The sequence below is a fragment of the Physeter macrocephalus genome, chromosome 18 (assembly GCF_002837175.3).
Source record: "Physeter macrocephalus isolate SW-GA chromosome 18, ASM283717v5, whole genome shotgun sequence".
Lineage (NCBI taxonomy): Eukaryota > Metazoa > Chordata > Mammalia > Artiodactyla > Physeteridae > Physeter > Physeter macrocephalus.
In genome coordinates, this window is record NC_041231.1 from 94,616,745 (window position 1) to 94,625,944 (window position 9,200).

At 43.4% G+C, this 9,200-nt stretch overlaps 1 pseudogene; it reads right to left on the minus strand.

Annotated features, from left to right (window-relative positions):
- Positions 1–6,303: 6,303 nt before the first annotated feature.
- LOC102978980 (frataxin, mitochondrial-like) lies at positions 6,304–7,202 on the minus strand (annotated as a pseudogene).
- Positions 7,203–9,200: the final 1,998 nt, after the last annotated feature.

Below are 9,200 nucleotides of genomic sequence, written 5' to 3' on the forward strand. Positions count from 1 at the left end.
TTCAAAGAGAGTTCTAAGGGCAAACGAGCTAGCAAAAGGCAGAGCATACTGAATAATATAAAAGATGAGAGCGATGGGAAGCGATATGTGAAAACATCACTGTATCACTAACAGGCAGGAACTGGGAGTGACGTATCCCTACTGGGAATGTGGAAGGTGAGTTGTTAAATGGCGCGCCGTTTGTTCGTTCATTTACTTATCAATATACGTTTATAGAGCAGGTTAGAGTGTAACATTATTCATAGTCATGTTATAATTTAAGGGTACTAGGAATTGAGAAGCAACCAGTTTATAACAGAGCGCTGGGAAATGCAAATACGTTTTAAATACGTTAAAATACGTTTTAACTCCATGTTACTCCACTATCTTTCCTAAACTTATCAGATAACTTTTTAATCTAAGGGCTGGAAAAAAAAAATTGGTGCTTACGAGAATTGTTAGGGTTCTCTATTGGGCAGGAGGCCAGTGTTGGAAGATAAACTCATTAAACAAGTTATTGAAAATGAAAGGGCCCCCTTAGGTGACAGAAGAAGAGTAGGAGGGGGAAGTTAGCACAAAGGCTCTGGCCTTCTTAGTCATTTAGCCAATATTGCTTGAATGCTTACTAGTCTGAGACACTGCTCAGGGCTAGGGATAGAAGAGGTAACCAGAAAGATAACATCCCTAACCTCAGCAAGCTGAATAGGGGATAGGCAAGTAAACAGGCTTTTGAAAGTAGATGCTCTGATAGAGGATGGCACTCACAGAGGGCAGTATTACATGAAGCCCAGAGGAGGAGGAGAAAGAGTTGGGGGAGGGGTAAGCATGCAGGGAAAAAACGAAGGTAAGAAAAGCATGGTAATTCAGAGAATTTAAAGAAGCTCATTGATTGTGGCTGGAAGATTGTTTCCAAAGGGTGGGAGTGGGAGTGTTTGGGAGGAAGAACGGAGAGACAGCCTAGAGAGGTAAGCAGAGGCCAGATCCTAGAGTCTTCTAGGCCCTGTTTTAAAATTGCACCTTAGGGAATTTCCTGGTGGTCCAGTGGTTAGAACTCCACGTTCCCACTGCACGGGGCCCGGGTTTAATCTCTGGTTGGGGAACTAAGATCCTGCAAGCAGCATGGCAGGGCCAAAAAAACAAAAGAAAACAAATCAAAATAATGGCTTCATCTTATTAAAAAAAAGTACAAAAATAAAATTGCGCTTTATTCCACAGACAGTGGGGAGGCATTGAAATGTGAAGGCAAGGTAATGACGAGATCAGATTTTTGCTTGAGAAAGACTACTGCCTGCAGACAGGAAGAAAATGAGGATGGGGGCTAGGGATGAGAGGGAATGGAGAGAAGAGCTTTAGAAGGGAGACATGGTCAGTGAATAGCAGCATGTAGATTCTCATGCCTTTGTGAAATCCGCCCCACCACAAGTCCTTGGAGAGAGGAACTGTTCCTGAAGGGACGTGGGGAGGGAGGAGAGTCAGCAGTGAGAAACAATTGAGAAACAATAGAGGTAAATAGAAATTAGAGATAGAATGGTATGTTTGGGGGGTTGGGTTTTGTTGGTTTTTTTTACAAGATATTTTGTTTATACATAACTCTAGCTCATACAGTTCAAGGATAAAAAGAATGTTGATTTGTAACTGAGTAGTGGAGTAAATTAAAGGAAAATTGGACACACAGGAATCACTGATATATACATATTCCAAATTTCCTGCTTTGTGACAGCAAACCAGTATGCTCCTACCCCAATAAAGAAGGAGCTCGCCTCTCCTTCTGAGAGAGTTGTTTTATTCCTATTATCTTTCACTCCTGCCATCTAATCGTCTTATGACCTGCCTCGATTTCAATCCATCTGTCGGAAATCAAAGTTCATGCTACTTGTACTAGGCCACACTCTCTAGATTAGTTTAGGTCTTAGACACCTGGGAGCTGAATTACCTTATGGTGTTAAGCATGGTGGGCTGTAATCAGAAGATCTAAAGGAAAGCTTAAGTGCCAGTGCTAAGGTTTTTGGGGGTACCAGGGCTCCCTGCTAGACCTTCTTTCTACTCTGAGAGCCCAGGGGCAGAGGTAAAATCCAGGGGGAAAGCTGGCTGACCAGAGCCAGAGGAGGACAGCCAAACATTTTACCCGTAGATTTGCTTGTTATTGTTTTGAGATCATTTGCTGCATTCTCTCTCTCTCTCTCTCATTTCAGTTCTATTATCCTCAATTTTCCTTCATATTTTTCCTTTTCTATTTCTCCTCTCCTCTTTTAATCTTTTTAAGTTTTTTGTTTTAAATTAATTAATTAATTTATTTATTTATTTTGGTCTTCGTTGCGGTGCGCGGGCTTCTCATTGCAGTGGCTTCTCTTGTTGCAGAGCACGGGCTCTAGGCATGTAGGCTCGCAAGTTGTGGTGCGTGGGCTCAGTAGTTGTGGCTCGCGGGCCCTAGAGCGCAGGCTCAGTAATTGTGGCGCACAGGCTTAGTTGCTCCATGGCATGTGGGATCTTCCCAGACCAGGGCTCAAACCCGTATGCCCTGCATAGGCAAGCGGATTTTTAACCAGTGCACCACCAGGGAACTGCCTCCTCTTTTCTTTTTAACTCTCTCTTCACTTCTCTTTTTCCTTCTTTCCTTTCTCCCTTTCCTCCTTTCTTCATTAATTGATTCACAGGTATTTTTGTATCCAGTATCTATTTTGTATCTATATAGTACAATCTACTCTGTTACTGGCATAAGTGCTGGATCTACAGAGAAGACCAAGGCAAGGGGCTAACCCTTGAATTCATAGCCGGTCCATGTATGAATCAGGACTCTATGGTTGCAGGTAATCGAAATGTAGTCAAGATAACTTGGGGGTGGGAGGGAGGGGAAGTGTTTAAGAGGTAACAGGGCTGTCACCTGGAAACCAAACATATGGATACAGACAGCAATCTGAAATGGGAATTGAATACAGTCCTGAATCTCTCTCCTTCCCTTCTCTTGATTCTCTTTTATCTTCATTCTCTCTCTCAATTCCTAATTCCCAGGGAGGGGACTAACTGGCCTTACTTGGTCAGATGCCCAGTCAAGGAGGACAAGGTGTCAGGATCATGATGTAAAACCATGCCTGCAAAAAGGCAATAAAGAACCTGAGTTTACATCCTGACACCAGCTGCCGAGGCTGTCAGTGGTCGTGGCAGCACTTCTCAGTGGAGACAGCGCTTAGAGGGGTGGTTCACGCAGAACACTGAGCCAAGGCCTGAGGCAGGACCCGGCGGACACGTCTGAGGGTTGAACTTGACCGCCTGCGCACACCTCGTATCTCCCAGAGGAGCAATTTCTAGAGTTCCGCGTGGCCACGTCGCAGGAAGCCTCTGCAGTGCTGTGCCTTTGACCCCTCTGCAGCACCTTCGCATCTCCCCTTGAACTCTGACAGATACCGAAAGCCCCACAGGTGGGAGAAGTTACCTGTGTGCTGCCCACGAGCACGTAGACAGACCCCAGACTGGTTGGAACCAGGTTGATGATGCTGGCTCCCAACTGCCTCACCACCAACCAATCAGAAGCATGTCCACAAGCTGATCCTGCCCTCCGCCTTGAACCATTACTATAAAACTCTTCACAACCCCTTCTAGGTCGGGACACACAGTTTGGAGGGCATTAGCTTGCTGTGGCCCCCTTTGCCTGGCAAAGCAATAAAGCTATTCTTTTCTACTTCACCAATAAATAAATAAATAAGAGGGAATAGAATATCCTGGCAGTCCAGTGGTTAGGACTCGGTGCTTTCACTGCCGTGGCCCGGGTTCAATCCCTGGTCGGGAAACTAAGATCCTGCAAGCCACGCAGCGTGGCCAAAAATAAATAAATCAGTTAATTAATAAAAATAAAAAGAGGAGAGATTTGTTAGAGAATGGGTTTAGCTGTAATATGTTGAATTTCAGATATTAATAGGATATTAAGCGAGGAAATCTGATAGGCAATTACAAGAGTATGATGCTCAAAGAGAAAGTAAGGTGTTAAATATATTGATTTGGACTTTATTCATCTAGAGGTCATTGATACCAGGGGTGTGGACGAGCTCACCCAAGAAAATCATGTCTAAGGAAAGAAGCAAGGGCCTATGGGGATCCCTGAAGAACACCAACATTTAAGAGGATAACAGATGCAAGATAGCCAGCAAAGGTGAGGAGACCCTAGAGAAAGCAATGTCATGCAAGTCAAGAGAAAAAGGTTTTGGAAGAAGAGGGTGCTAAACAGTATCTAATGCTGCATAGACATGAAGTAAAAGTAAAGGAGTATTCAAAAGAAGCCTTTCAATTGCCTATTTGGAGATCATTACTGGTCTTTATGAGAGCAGCTTTAGTGGAGTGCTAGGAAAAGAAAGTACTGTACATTGCATGAGATTAAGGTTTCTTGATCTGAGCACTATTGATGTTTTGAACCAAGTAATTCTTTGTTGTGTAGGCTGTCTTGTGTATTAAAGAATGTTTAAGCAGCATCACAAGCCTCTACCCACTGGATGCCAGTTGCACCTCTCCCTACTTGGGACGACCAAAAATGTCTCCAGACATTGCCAAATGTCCCCTGGGGACATAATGCCCCCTCCCCCACTTGAGACTCACTGCATTAGATTGAGATGTGGATGGGAGAGAGACAAAACAAATGCATTTTTCCAAAAAATATTATTAGGAGGCAGCATCATCTTTTTTAAAAATTTTATTTATTTATTTTTGGCTATATTGGGTCTTCGTTGCTGCGGGCGGGCTTTCTCTAGTTGAATTGAGCGGGGGCTGCTCTTCGTTGCGGTGCTCGGGCTTCTCATTGCAGTGGCTTCTCTTGTTGCGGAGCACGGGTTCTAGGCTCTCGGGCTTCAGTAGTTGTGGCTCGCGGGCTCAGTAGCTGTGGCTCACAGGCTCTAGAGCACAGGCTCAGTAGTTGTGGCGCAGGGGCTTAGTTGCTCTGCAGCATGTGGTGTCTTCCCGGACCAGGGCTTGAAACCATGTCGCCTGCACTGGCAGGCGGATTCTTAACCACTTCACCAGCAGGGAAGCCCAGCACCATCTTTGAAGAAACTTTTTCTTTTGTTTTTTTGTTTTTTTTGTTTTTTTTTGTTTTGGCTTATAAACAGCAATTTATTTCTCATAGCTCTGGAGGCTGGGAAGTCCAAGATCAAGGCCCCAGCAGACTGGGCGTCTGGTGAAGCTCTGCTTCCTGGTTCATAGACAGCTGTCTTCTCGCTGTGTCCTCACATGGGGAAAGGGATGAGGGAGCTCTCTGGGGTCTCTCTTATAAGGGCACTAATCTCATTTATGAGGGCTGTGATTGGGGGTTAGGATCAACACCTTAACATTCAGCCTACAGCCCAGGCTTAGCACAGTAATGGCACAATAAAAGATTGAACATGAATTCAACTGAAATTCAAGTAGAACAAAACCCAAAACCATATACTTACTCCATAGCTTAAAAAAAACTGTTCACTGTCATCTCCTCTACTAGAGGGAATTAAAGCTGGCCTGTTAAGTTACCTGACAGGACCACTAAATGTCTAAATTGGGAATCGACTATATTCTATCCAGTTTAACCCTTTCTGTTAACATGGGGAAACAGAGGTCCAGGGAGTTCAAGAAACTGGCCCAGAGACAGACAACTACTTTTGATCTGGGCCAAGTGTAAGACCGGGGTTCCTTTCATCAACACCAACATCTTTTCATTTACGTGGCCTTTCACAATTTACCAAGCACCTCTCAGCTCCATGACCTCATTTATTATACTATATCCATGAACGTACAGAGGTGGCTTTTGGGAGATTTTTTGCATACTCAGACCAGTGTTGCAATAGCTTATCCTATACTGACCCTTAAATTTAAAAAATATATATGTACACACACATATAAATGTGTGTGTACATATATATGCACATATGGAAGAAACGGCACCACATCTCCCTGTGTTAACCCCCTGAGGGCCACACCCTGGCAGTCACAAAGCACAAACAGAAAATGGTCTTCGGTTTCAGAATTCCTGAGTTGCCACTGATGCTTCAATGCTAAAGGGCTTAGAAGTGTTTACACTTTCAAGAGGAGTAGGAATGTTTTAGGCTTCCCTTTAATGAGTCTCATTTTGAGATAGGATGGCAAGGTTGGCCAGCCACTCTTTTTTTTAAAACTATATTTTTTAAAATTTATTTTTATTTTATTAATTTTTGGCTGCGTTGGGTCTTCGTTGCTGCACACAGGCTTTCTCTAGTTGCGGCGAGCGGGGGCTACTCTTCGTTGCAGTGCGGTCTTTCAGGGAATGAATGGTGAAGCCAATTCATTTCTCCTCCTGGAATTTGTCTTTCTTCTTTTTCTTTGTTGTGAGGTTATATATTAAAGGTATGGGCATATAGACATTATGAAAGATAAGGGCTATCACGTGAGGGAGGAAATCAGACAATAAATCCAAAGAAACCTACGGAAATTAAAAATCTGAACTCAGGGGCAGGGCAGGAGGCGACACGGTCTTTTCACAGAGCCTTTACACATAATGCAACTGTCCTCAAAAGCAGGAATGGAAAAGACTAGCCATTCAGCTGCAGAATGAAGCTGGGGTCTTGGCTTTAGAGCTTTCAGTGTCTTTAGCATTAGGCTGGGCAGCAAGTGCCTTTTCCAGAGTAGGCCAGAGAAGATAAGTCCAGTTTGGTTTTTAAGGCTTGAGTCAGCTCTGTGGCCAGTAGCTCGTGGAGGGACACGCCGTCGTGGGAGTACACCCAGTTTCTCCCAGTCCAGTCGTAACGCTTGGGGACACTGGATGGTGAAGACAACCAGATTTGCTTGTTTGGGGTCTGCTTGTTGATCACATACGTTCCTAGATCTCCACCCAGTTTAATTGTTAAAACACCACTCCCAAAGGAGACATCATAGTCTTCAAATGTGTAAGGTGTGTCTGCAAGGTCTTCAAAAAACCCTGCTAAGGAGTCCAGCATCTCCAGTCTTTCATAGGTGGTATCGTCCAGAGGGCCAGCGTCACCCGAAGTTCCTGTTCTCAAATTCATCCAACAGACACACTGCTTTTTGACATTCAGGATCTGGTTGAGGCAGCAGAGGCTCAGACTGGGCTAGCTGGGTGTACCGGCCTTGGCGGTCCTGGCGCATGTGCCCCAGCAGCCGAAGAGCCGGGGGTCCTTCGTTGGCCGCGGGGCCCCGGCGCGGGCCTGGGCAGAGCCCGGGGGCACCGAGCTGGGCAAGAGGCTGGCAGCCGCTCAGCGCCCAAGCGTCCACATCAAAGCACCTTTTTCTTTTCCTAACTTGCAAACATCTGTTTATTCTAAATTTAATTTTTTAAACCCAAGCTGCCTATGGGGAAGATACCCACCCAAACCTTCTCTAGTTCCTTTAAATGAAGAATAAGTTTTAAAAAGAAATATTTTATTTATAAAAGTCTATAGATTCAACATAGGAATTCTTTATTTATTTTTATTTATTTACTTATTTTTGGCCATTTGGCTTGTGGGATCTTAGTTCCCCAACCAGGGATTGAACCCAGGCTCTCAGCAGTGAGAGAACAGAGTCCTAACCACTGGACCACCAGGGAATCCCCCATAGGAATATTTTAGAGTTTCACATCAATTTTCTAAGATAATACTCCGTTTTGGCAATCTTGTGACAATGTTAAGGATTTCTAGCCAACTTGTAGTGGAAAACACTTTTCTGCCCCTGATGTTATGATTCTACCAACAGTGATGGCATTTAATATAATCTAAACAATGTTAGTCCATAAGTAGAAAAGCCCCTTTCAACAGAGATGATTTTATTTTACAGAAAACAAGGGAAGTAATACCAAAGCTCTGTCGTCTCTATTTTGTTGGCCTCTTTCCATGAAACAGTTGATAAGGATATATTAATAAAATGTGTTACAAATGATATTTGCTAAATTTAGAGCAAAATTAGATTCTAGGGCGAAAATTTGGTAACCACTTATCCTTTGTTCTCCAACTTTTATTGTCGTACCACCATATCCCTCACCTCCTCCTGCTGCTTACTTTGAATAGTCTTCTCTGGCCATTGTCCGAGCTAGAACATCCCATTTATCAACCAGCTGGATATCGTTGCATTCACATATTTTCAAACCTAATCTCAAATTACTAACCTGTGTATAATATTTTGGCTAACTCTACCAGAATAGAGCATGATATCTTGTTTTTAGAAGAACCAAATGTGTCACTATATTTATATTTATGACCGGGTTTAAAAGAGAATCTGGTCATCAGCTTATTCTAGCCATGTTAATTTACGGAGCTGATATTGCTGGAAGGTCTTTAAATGGCATCCAGACAACAGACTCATGCCACTGTCTTAGAACCAAAAGGGGATGCATTTCAATTAAACCCATATTTTAGAAGTATTTGTGTTAGGCACTGTGCCAAGGACTGGGAGAGAATAATAAGCATGGGTGTGGTCCCTGCCCATGAATCTTGTAGTCTGGGAAAGACAGATATGTGTGTAAGAAAGATAAGATATCTGTGTGCAGTGGATGTAAAAACTTCTTAAGGCAGAAATGAAACAAATTTAAGAATCAGGGTTTTAACATTTCCAAAATGAAACCAACAAATATTTTTAAGCACGGTCCCCTGTTGATCCCAACTGTACCTTATTTGGTTATAATTATCATCCCCTCTGTGCAGAGACAGCATAGCTCACCATATGTGCCCCCATGTTTCCTAGATTCTTTGCAGTGAGGTGGGGTAGCATGACCCATGTGGCCACTAGCCAATGAGCAGAGCCCTAGAAGAGCAGGTATGAGTTCTTGTCTTGCTCTATTCCCCTAACACTCTGAACACTAAGGACTCGTATCCTGATGGTGGATCACAAGACCAAAAGGAGCCTAGGGCAATGAGTAAATCACAGGAAAGAAAGCCCTGCAGAGTTGCCTGAACTGACCAAGAGTTTTACAGAGTGAGAAATAAACTTCTGTTAAACAAAATTGTTTAACTGCTGTTAAATAAACTTTTGCCAAAAGAACCTGTCTCATCCTAATATACCGTCGCGACACAATAAACAAAAAATGCTCTGAATCTTCATAATAAGAGTTTATTTTGGTTTGCATGCATTTGGCAAATCCCTATTGACCTCTTACTATGCGTCAGGCCCTGCTTTAGCTGCCAAGAATACTGTGATGAACAAGACAAAGTCCCTGCAGCCACAAGGAGTTTACATTTTAGTGGGGAAGACAGACAATAAGTAACTAAAAATTTCAGGTAGTGATGAATGCAACAAAAGAA